The 10,604-nt window shown below is 52.7% G+C and overlaps 1 long non-coding RNA gene and 1 pseudogene across 2 annotated transcripts; one reads left to right on the forward strand and one right to left on the reverse strand.

Moving 5' to 3' along the window:
- The first annotated feature begins 252 nt into the window (after positions 1-252).
- LOC135970117 (uncharacterized) lies at positions 253-4,201 on the forward strand. Of its 2 annotated transcripts, none has more exons than XR_012432335.1 (2): positions 253-569; positions 3,316-4,201. It is a non-coding gene; the product is annotated as an uncharacterized lncRNA (long non-coding RNA). The 2 variants fall into 2 exon arrangements; XR_010585563.2 differs by lacking the exon at positions 3,316-4,201 and adding an exon at positions 1,474-2,954.
- Positions 4,202-8,531: 4,330 nt separating this feature from the next.
- On the reverse strand, positions 8,532-9,708 carry LOC123572218 (guanine nucleotide-binding protein subunit alpha-11 pseudogene; annotated as a pseudogene).
- Between the last annotated feature and the right edge of the window lie 896 nt (positions 9,709-10,604).

Consider the following 10,604-nt stretch of genomic DNA (forward strand, 5'->3'; position numbering starts at 1 on the left):
CCAGCAACACACAGAACATGCTGGGGAAATCGCGGTTACCAGGCTCTACCCTGAGGAGAAAACACCCCAGCTCCAGGCACGGTAACGTCACTGTGACGTCGCCGAAGGCTTTGCAGTATTATGTAGCCAAAGACCCGCTCTTGTGACGTCAGCGAGGTCACGCGCCTGTGACATCACAGAGACCCGGCCCTCACGTGGAGCCAATCGGAACTCGAGGAGCGGCCGCTGGGTTTTCCAGGAGCGCGCATGCGCAGACGCGTGGCCCCGACTGCCGGTCAATGTCCGCAGGCTGCCGGTTAGTATCCGCAGGCTCCCACCCGGCCCCCGCCACCGATAAGCTACAAGGAGGAGCTTTACCACTGGCTCTACTACTACTACTTGCGCGACTTCTCAGCCTGCGGCATAGGGCGCAGCAAGGGCCTGACGCTGAAAGAGCAGGCGCTGCGCGCCAAGCGGCTGTCGCCTGGCGGGCACAAGCACAAGGTCGGACAGAAGCTCCTCAGTGGCCACCGCAAGCCCGCTAGCTCCGGCTGCAGCCCTTGCCGCACACTCGCCTCACCTGAGCCTGGGTACGTCGCTCCCCAACACCTCCCCCAGCCACGTCCCGGGGACCCCGGCTGCGTCCCCGCCGCCCGGCGCCGCTCATCCTGTGCAGGGTCGGCCCCCTCTGAGGCTGCCCCGCATTAGGGAGCTGCACTCCCGGCTTGACCTCTGATGGCCGTTGCAACAACATCAAACTTTGGAACTTTGTAGGGGGGTACAAGGGGCTAGGAAACGAAGAAAACATCTTTTTAAAAATATAAGCGATCGGGCCGGACGCAGTGGCTCACGCCTGTAATCTCAGCGCTTTGGGAGGCCGAGGCGAGTGGATCTTGTGGTCAGGAATTCAAGACTATCCTGGCCAGCATGGTGAAACCCCGTCTCTACTAAAAATACAAAAATTAGCCGGGCGTGTTGGCGGCCACCTGTAATACCAGCTACTCGGGAGACTGAGTCAGAGGCGGAGGCAGAGAATTGCTTGAACCCGGGAGGCGGAGGCTGCAGTGAGCCGAGATCGCGCCACTGCACTCCAGCCTGGGCGACAGAGCGAGACTCCGTCTAAAAAGTGCTCTTGCTCAGACTGAAGAAAGTAATTGGGCCGGCCCGGTGCCTCACGCCCTTAATCCCAGCACTTTGGGAGGCCGAGGTAGGCGGATTCCTTGAGCTCAGGAGTTCCAGACTAGCTTGGGCAACTTGGTGAAATTCTGTCTCTACAAAAATACAACAAATTAGCTGGGCATGGTGGCGCGCGCTTGTAGTCCCCGCTACTTGCGGGGCTGAGGCTGGAGGATTGCTTGAGCCCAGGAGGTGGAGGCTGCAGTGAGCGTGATCTCGCCACTGCACTCCAGCCTGGTCGACAGAGTGGGACACTGTCAAAAAAAGAAAAAAGAAAAAGAAAGTAACTGATCTGTGTTTTTGTCTGATTTCCTACAGGATACCGAAGGACCTGTTCAAAGTATTTTCTGTAACTCCAACTGTAACTTGGTTCTAGGAAGACAGAATCCATATTTGGTCAACAGACCTTTTCGCCCTCACTTAAGTTTACTGCTTCGATATCTTTTCCTTACTAATTGATTGTTAATTAAGTAGTGTCCAAGTGAGTTAGCCTTTTTAGGGTTTATTAATTAAAAGAGAGCATCAAGAGTGACAGTTTAACTTCCAGGTTTTTTGTTGTTTTTTTTTTCCAGTTACTGTGGTAACTCTTTTCAAGTCCACAAATGATTTTGTTCTTAACTGTAAAGAAGAAGTTAGAAATGTAAGTGGGGAGAGAACAAAGTTAGGAATATGTGTAAGATTTCTACCTAAATATCAGCTGGGCGCAGTAGCTTACACCTGTAATCCCAGCACTTTGGGAGACCAAGGTGGTCAATCGCCTGAAGTCAGGAGTTCGAGACCAGCCTGGCAAACATGGCAAAAGCCCATCTCTACTAAAAATACAAAAATTAGATGGGAGTGGTGGTGGGCGCCTTTAGTCCCAGCTACTTGGGAGGCTGAAACAGGAGAATTGCTTGAACCTGGGAGGCCAAGGTTGCAGTGAACCGACATCATGCCACTGCACTACAGCCTGGGCGGCAGAGCAAGACTCCATCTAAAAAAAAAAAAAAAGAAAGAAAGAAAGATTTCTACCTAAATGTCACATACTGTTCTGAAGGTTAATATTTGGTATTCTGATGTATATTGCACAGTGTGTCAACCTCAAATAATCAAAAGGGTCAGAATCTAAAGGGAGTTTATTCATGCAGAGAGTTTAAGGAGGGTCACCTGGGAAGCACAGATACCCAAGAATGGAAGACAGTGTTCCAAGGCTTAGAAGTTTGGGATCACTTGCATAGACAAAGTTTAGGGAAGCTTAGCAGAATTTCAGCATCTCTCCGTGTAAGGCTTAATACATACTTAAAACAATCTGATTGGTCCGGGTGGTCTTTCTTTCACTTTGTCACCCACGCAGGAGTGCAGTGGTGCAGTTGCAACTCAATTACAGCCTCAGCCTCCCTGGCTCAAGCGATCCTCCCACCTCGGCATCCCTAGTAGCTGGGACTAGAGGCATGCACCAACACACCTGACTAATTTTTGTATTTTTTGTAGAGACAGGGTTTCACCACGTTGCCCAGGCCAGTCTGAAATCCCTGGGCTTAAGCAGTCCGCTCACCTCAGCCTCCCAAAGTACTCGGATTGAATGCATGAACGGCTGCACCCAGACAAGGTGGTCTTTTTTTTTCAGGAAAGGTGTATTTAACCTTCTACACTGAAGATGTAAGTCATGGGGTCTTTTGTGCCATCTGGTGTGAGTTAGGTACAGAACAATAAAGGAGGCAGTTAATCTGTAACAAAGTTGAGTGATTGGAAGGAGAGGAGGACTAGTCTCTGGTCTCTCATAGTCATTTACCGACTGAAAATAATAAGGAAGGAATAAATTATAATTTAAGAAGCAGAAGTTACGAACATGCTATGTGACTCTGTCAGGGTGTAACTTCCCTCGAGGCATAGTAAATCTTATAGGGGGTCCTGAAACTTTTTTCTTTTTTAGTTACAAGGATCTCTGCACTGTTGATCCCACAACAATTCTTCGAGGTAGATGCTGCTATCCACTTTTTCGTTGTTTGTTTTTGAGACAGAGTCTTGCTCTGTCGTCCACGCTGGAGTGCAGTGGCGTGATCTCGGCTCACGGCAACCTCTGCCTCCTGGGTTCAAGCAATTCTCCAACCTCAGCCCCGCCAGTAGCTGGGATTGGAGGTGCCCACCACCACACGCAGCTAATTTTTGTGTTTTTAATAGAGACGAGGTTTCACCTTGTTGACCAGGCTGGTCTCGAACTCCTGACCTCAGAAGATCCACCCGCCTCAGCCTCCCAAAGTGCTGGGACTGCAAGCATGAGCCACCATACCCCATACGGGAGGGAGAGGTTACAGTGAGCCAAGATCACACTACCACACTCCAGCCTGGGTGACAGAGTGAGACTCTGTCTCAAAAATAAATAAATAAATAAATAAAATACTTAGGATCTCCATTTCTGTGGGTCAGGAATTCAGGAGTGACAGAGCTGGGTCATTTGGGCTCAAGGTGTCTCATGACATTGCAGTCAAGCTGTCCACTGAGACTGCAGTCACCTAAAGCCTGTTTCCAAGATGGCTCGCTCATGTGACTGCTGACCGGAGGCCTCAGTTTCTGTCACATGAGCCTCTCTACAGGCTACTTAGGTGTCATGGTGTGACAGCTGGCTCTCCCAAGTGAGTAATCAAAGAGTGAGCAAGAGGAAGCCACAGAACCTTTTATGATGTAGTTTACAAAGTTGCAAGCCATCACTTTTGCTTTTTCCCATCTGTCAGAAGGGAATCATGTAACCCAGCCCACACGGATAGGAACTGTGCTCCGCCTTTTGAAGAGAGTATCAAAGAATTTGTGGACGTATTTTAAATGACCATACTATGTTTAATTATTGCAAGTACCGTCACTGTAGAAAAATTGGAAAATAGGGACAAGCAAAAAAAAAATCACTTGTAATTTCACGACTCAATGGATAGCATTACTAGTTGGGTGTATATAATTCCAATATTCAAAATATATATTTTCTCAAAATATAAACACACTAGATGTACTGTGGTGTAATCTGCTCTTTCACTTAATGTATTTATGTATTATAAAAAATACCTTTCATGTCAAATATTCTTTCCTTTTTTTTTTTTTTTCATTGAGATGGAGTTTTGTTCTTGTCACCCAGGCTAGAGTGCAATGGTGCAATGTCCGCTCATTGCAACCTCTGCCTCACGGGTTGAAGCGATTCTCCTGCCTCAGCCTCCCAAGTAGCTGGGATTACAAGCATGCGCCACCACGTTGAGCTAATTTTTTGTGTTTTTAGTAGACACAGGGTTTCACCATGTTGGCTAGGCTAGTCTCAGACTCTTGACCTCAAGTGATCACCCACCTCGGCCTCCCAAAGCGCTGGGATTACAGGCATGAGCCACCGCACTTAGCCCCTCATAACATTTTTTAATGGCTGCACACATTTCATCATATGTATGTATCATAACTTATTTAATGAATTCTGTTATAGGACACTTAGTTTGTTTACAGGTTTTCCCTGTTTTACACATTTTGTTAAATGAACATCCCTACAGCACATTTATTTGTGCAATCATGACTGTTTCTTAAATCCCTAGAAGCAAAATTTTTGCAACACAGTTTGCATAATTTTAAACTTCAAATGCCTGTTACCTAATTTGAGCAGAATTTTTACTGCAATAATCAAGAGTCCATTTGGCCAAATTCCTTATCTATGACAACACCTGTGAAAGTTCAAATATTGATAACTGTAAGTGAATTTGTTGAAAGTGACTGAAATCACTATGGAATGAGAAGTTGCTATAAAAATTTTACCAAAGAGTGAACTGGCCAGGCGCAGTGGCTCATGCCTATAATCCTAGCACTTTGGGAGGCCAAGGTGAGCAGATTGCCTGAGCTCAGGAGTTTGAGACCAGCCTGGACAACACAGTGAAATCCCATCTGTGCTAAAAATACAAAATTGGCCAGGCGTGGTGGTGGGCACTTTAATCCCAGCTACTCTAGAGGCTGAGGCAGGAGAATCACTTGAGCCCAGGAAGCGGAGGTTGCAGTGAGCCGAGATCGCACCACTACACTCCAGCCTGGGCGACAGAGTGAGACTCTGTCTCAAAAAGATAAAATAGGGAGATGCGAGTGTGTTAGCACCAGCACCAACACACTACCAAACAGTTTTCCAAAGTGGGGGCACCAGTGTAAACTCCCATTAGAGCTGTATGGATTTCTCTCACAGCACGTCCTCTAAATCTTCGGCACTGTTAGTGTTTCCAGCTTTAGGATTTTTGGTGACTCTATAGAGGGATCTCATAGTGGGTATTTTGTTCGTTTTGTTTTTGGGTTTTGGGTTTTTTTTTTTTAACAAAATATATTCCAATTTAAAACAGAGTTCATTTCAGGAGAAAGATATGAAAAGTCAACTTCCATCGGTGTCTGGATTAAGGGCCAGGGCCAGTGGCCACGGAAGGTGACACTGAGCCGCTCCTCAGCCCCTCCTCCTGTCCTCCAACGTGCATGACACATGCATTTCAAACAATAAAAGCTTTGAAAACAGCATCGTAGAGCCAGGCACGGTGGCTCACGCCTGTAATCCCAGCACTTTGGGAGGCCGAGGCGGGCGGATCACGAGGTCAGGAGATCGAGACCATTCTGGCTAACACGGTGAAACCCCGTCTCTACTAAAAAATACAAAAAACTAGCCAGGCGAGGTGGCGAGCGCCTGTAGTCCCAGCTACTCTGGAGGCTGAGGCAGGAGAATGGTGTGAACCCGGGAGGTAGAGCTTGCAGTGAGCTGAGATCCGGCCACTGCACTCCAGCCTGGGTGACAGAGTGAGACTCCGTCTCAAAAATTAAAAAAAAAAAAAAAGATGAAACAGCATTGTATAGAATATTCTTTTTAAAATAAGGTTGAAATTGTCTGAAATCAGGACAGTGTAATATACAAGTATCACTGGGTCTTGTCCACTAGGCCAGCCGCAGGATCTGCTGCCACCACTGGGGACATTGGCAAGGGAATGACCCTCTAGGGGAGCCGGGGGACCCAGGACGTGGGTCTTGCGGTGGCCAGGGCCTGCTGCTGCCTGGGCATGACATGGTCAGAGAAGGTGGTCGGCACTCACGAGAAAGCATTGGCAGGTGAGATTTCACCAAGGTGAAAACGCACACCCCACACGTGGTCCCACACATGACACGGGTGGGGGTCGGCTGCCCCTTCCCTAACCTGAGGGTGTCACTGATGTGAGAACCACTGCCTGGGACTCTACTGGGGCAGGCACCCCTACCCCAGGCCTGCAACACCAACCTCTGCTTTTTTGAGGGGTCGGGGGATCAGGCACTCGGATCCAGAGGACCCAGGCCAAGACGGTTTGGTGGCCTCAACCTGGCTCTGGTATGCTTGGCACAGCCCCCTCCCCTGGAAGGGCTAATACTAAGCACCCCAGTCTGCACGCTGGGCGATTCCACCCTTGTGCCAGGTCCAGGTCCCCTTGTGCGATCTGGGCCCTCAGAGATGCCACAAGTCCAGGCCCCCTAGAGGGGTCCGCTGCCGGCAGTGGATACACTGGCCCCGCCAGGGGTGGCACCATCTGCTCCCCCAGGGCACGGCCGGGCCCCAGCACTCACCATGGGGGTTTCTGGCGCCAACCCTCTTAAGTAGACATTTGGCACAAAAAAAAGGACGCTTCTGGGAGAGACAAAAGCGGAAAAGTGGCGAGGGGAGCGGGGGCGCTGCCCGGTTTCCCAGTGGGGCTGATCACCAGAAATGTACCTGCCCCCTCCACGGGGCTCCCCCTCTTCTCCCGCCAGAAGCCAGCAGATAGCCCTGTGCAGAAGAAGACCCGGGCAGGCCTGACAGTGGCAGGCGGGAACTGCTGGTCGGGGTGGTCTTATTTGGGGGCTGTTTCTTTTATAATCTGTCAAGGCCAGAAGCAGCCGTCCAGGGTCCCAGAATGGCAGGCGAGGGCAGCACGGGCGATCCATCCTGGGACAGCTGTGCGAAGCCCAGACCCACGGAGTGCTGCAGTGGTCAGTCAGCAGCAGGCGAAACAGCCACCTCCCCAAAAACAGTCCCCTCGTTCCCCACCTTCCGAGTCTCTGGGGGAGAACCAGTCTGGGCGCCTCAGTGCCTAAAGGGGCCCCGGGAGGCGGTCCCCCGGGCTGTGGCTCAGTGCGCAGCCGTGGCCTGGCGGGCTCCCCATCAGACCGTGGCTGTGGCCAGTCAGGCCTGGAAGCTGCCAGGGCCAGCGCCTGCTGCCACCTTCCACGTGGCCCTGGCCAAAGTGCAAGTGCTGGCTTCCCGCTCCTTGGAGGCGGACACAAGTGCCTGGGACAAGGCCACGCATGGAGATGCTGGCCACGTCCCTCTCTCTACGTCTCCGATACACACCTGGGAATATTCTGTAAAAGTCCCCACTCTACCCCCACTGTTTCCAAATTGGGGACAACAACAAAGCAGAACAAAACGAAAAGAAATGGCCCCATCCAAGTGGCCTTTGGGTGTTACCGGGGACATCCCTCCAGCCTCCCAGTCCACCTGGGCTCCAGTGGGGTGCACTCCAGCTGGGGCAGGGTGGCCGTGCAGCCCTCTGGAGCCCCTGGGCAGCCCCAAGCAGCCAATGTCGCCCCTAGAGGCACAACCCAGAGGAGCCCCGAGCCTCCATGACTCCAGCCCAGGGACCCTTCCCATCCTCTGCAGAGGGATGGGGTACCTGGCCAGAATAGAGGACCCTGGGCGTTTCTTCAACCTGTGAGGTCAGGCGGTTCTTTTTACAAAAAAAAAAAAAAAAAGTTTAGACACTTCCCAGGGTGGGCGACTGAGGGAGTCCCCCAGCCCCTCTTCAGGAGACCAGTGGGCATAACACAGCATTGAGTTGTCGAGAGGCCAGGCGCACTGGGCGTCAATAACTTAAAAAAGGGGAAAAATGTCAGTCCCCGAGTCTCCACGCCTTTCCTGATGAAGAAGAAAAGAAGCGGGAAAGAGAAAGAAAAAGCACATGGGGTTGGAAGGACAGCCGCGGGAGGCTGCTGGTGTGGGGACCCCCATGCTGGCTGGCAAGGGGCTCCGTGAGGCCCAGAGTCGCTGGGGACACGGGGCACTCGTGTGTTTTATGTTTCGTTGGGTGTTTTCTTTTTTTCTTTTTCTTTTTTTTTTTTTTTAAGAAAAAAGCCAGTCATAAGTCAAAGCCGGAAAAAGGCTGCCTTTGCCCGTTGACAAAAGGTGAGAAGGCGCGCGAAGTGTTCGGAGAGATATACATCCTCTGATAACTGTGAAATAAAAACCATTTCTTAAAAATATTAAAAAACAAACAAAACAACTCCTCCGCAGGCAGAGGCCCCGGCCCGGGCTCCGCAGCGCCACCCGGCGGCAGCCGCGGGCTCGGTGTGAAGAAAAGTTTGTCCGGGCCCTTGTCTGCGTCCGGTATCCCTGGGCCTGGGCGCTTTCAGACCGGGTTGTGCTCCTTGAGGTTGAGCTGCAGGATGGTGCCCTTCACGGCCGCGAGCACGAAGCGGATGTTCTTCGTGTAGATGATCTTGTCGCCGTCGGGGTTCGTGTCCACGAACATCTTCAGGATGAACTCCCGCGCCGCTGGGCGTCCCGCTGGGGCCCGTCGAGCTCGGGGACGGAGCCCACCAGGTGCGAGTACAGGATACTGTCCTCCAGCAGGTCCTTCTTGTTGAGGAAGAGGATGACGGAGTTCTGGAACCAGGGATAGTTGACGATGGTCCGGAACAGGGCTTTGCTCTCCTCCACCCGGTTCTCCTTGTCCGACTCCGCAAGAACTTGGTCGTATTCACTGAGGGCGACGAGAAACAGGATGGACGTCAGGTTCCCAAAGCAGTGGATCCGCTTCCTGGAGCCGACCGCTGTCCCCCCACATCCACCATCCTGAAGATGATGCTCTCCAGGTCGAAAGATGCCGGTGGTGGGCACGCGGCCCCGCAGCGCGTCCTGCGGGGTGGGCAGGTGGCCCGAGGCGGCCCTGCGGGCAGCGTCCGTCAGGCAGTACTTGGCCGGGTCCGAGAGCTGGCACTGGCGCCTGCGGTCGCAGCACTCCTGGATGCCAGGGTCGTCCCACAGGGTCCTGATGGCGCTGACGTACCAACGCTCGAAGGTGGTCACCTTCTCTGCGTCCACCTCTCGGATCAGGAGCCACTGGCCTTGTTCTGCTCCTCCTTGTGGAGGATGTTCAGCATCTCCACGGCCCGGATCGTGGCCTGGGTGGCGGTGAAGATGTGGTAGACGAGCTTGGTGAAGCCGCGCTTGGCCTCCTCCCAGTAGCAGGCACCCTGGACGATGCGCGTCTGTTTGATGAAGATGCTCTTCCCGCTCTCGCCCCTGCCGAGCAGCAGCAGCTTGAGCTGGCGCCGGGCGTCGCGCTCGTCCCCCGCAGCTGCTTCTGGATCTCGGCGTTGATCCGCTCCTTCACCTCATCGCTCAGGCAACGCGCCATCACGGACTCCAGAGTCATCGTCCCGGCCCGGCCGCCGCCCACCGGCCCCCGCCCGCCCTGCCCCGCCTCGGCCGCTGCCTGCGAGCCGCCGGGTCCCCGCTGGGGCAGCGCCAACCGCGGACTCCGGCGCTGCCGCTTAGCCTGCGCTGCCGCCGCAACCACCGCCAACCGCAGCCTCTGCAGCCGAGCGACAGCGCCCGAGTTGGGTTTTTTTTTGTTTTTTGTTTTTTGTGTTTTTTTTTTGAGACGGAGTCTCACTCACTCTGTTGCCCAGGCTGGAGTGCAGTGGCGCGATCTCGGCTCACTGTAACCTCTGCCTCCTGGGTTCCAGCGATTCTCCTGCCTCAGCCTCCCAAGTAACTGGGATTACAGACGCCTGCCACCACACCTGGCTAATTTTTTTTGTATGTTTAGGAGAGATAGCTTTTCACCGTGTTAGCCAGGGTGGTCTCCATCTCCTGACCTCGTGATCCGCCGCCTCGGCCTCCCAAAGTGCTGGGGTTACAGGCATGAGCCACTGCACCTGGCCTAATTTTTATTAGAAACTGTGTTTCACCACGTTGGCCAGGCTGGTCTCGAAGTCCTAACCTCAAGTGATCTGCCAGCCTCAGCCTCCCAAAATGCTGTGATTACAGGCATGAGCCACCATGCCCTGCCAAAAGTTGCAATTTTTTCCTCCCGGGGAGATGGAGTCTCACTCTGTCTTCCAGGCTGGAGTGCACTAGTGTGATCTCGACTCACTGCAACGTCTCCCTCCCGGGCTCAAGCTATTCTTCTGTCTCAGTCTCTGGAGTAGCTGGGATTACAGGCACATGCCACCATGCCATGCTAATTTTTTTCTATTTTTAGTAGAGATGGGGTTTCACCATGTTGGCCAGGCTGGTCTTGAACTCTTGACCTCAGGTGATCTGCCCACCTCAGCCTCCCAAAGTGCTAGGATTACAGGTATGAGCTACCACACCCGGCCCTTTTTCTATTTTTTTAAGAGAGGGAGTCTCACTATGTTGCCCAGGCTGGATTCAAACTCTCAGGCTCAAGCCATCCTCCTGTGTCAGCCCCCTC

This window comes from Macaca fascicularis, chromosome 3 (assembly GCF_037993035.2).
Source record: "Macaca fascicularis isolate 582-1 chromosome 3, T2T-MFA8v1.1".
NCBI lineage: Eukaryota > Metazoa > Chordata > Mammalia > Primates > Cercopithecidae > Macaca > Macaca fascicularis.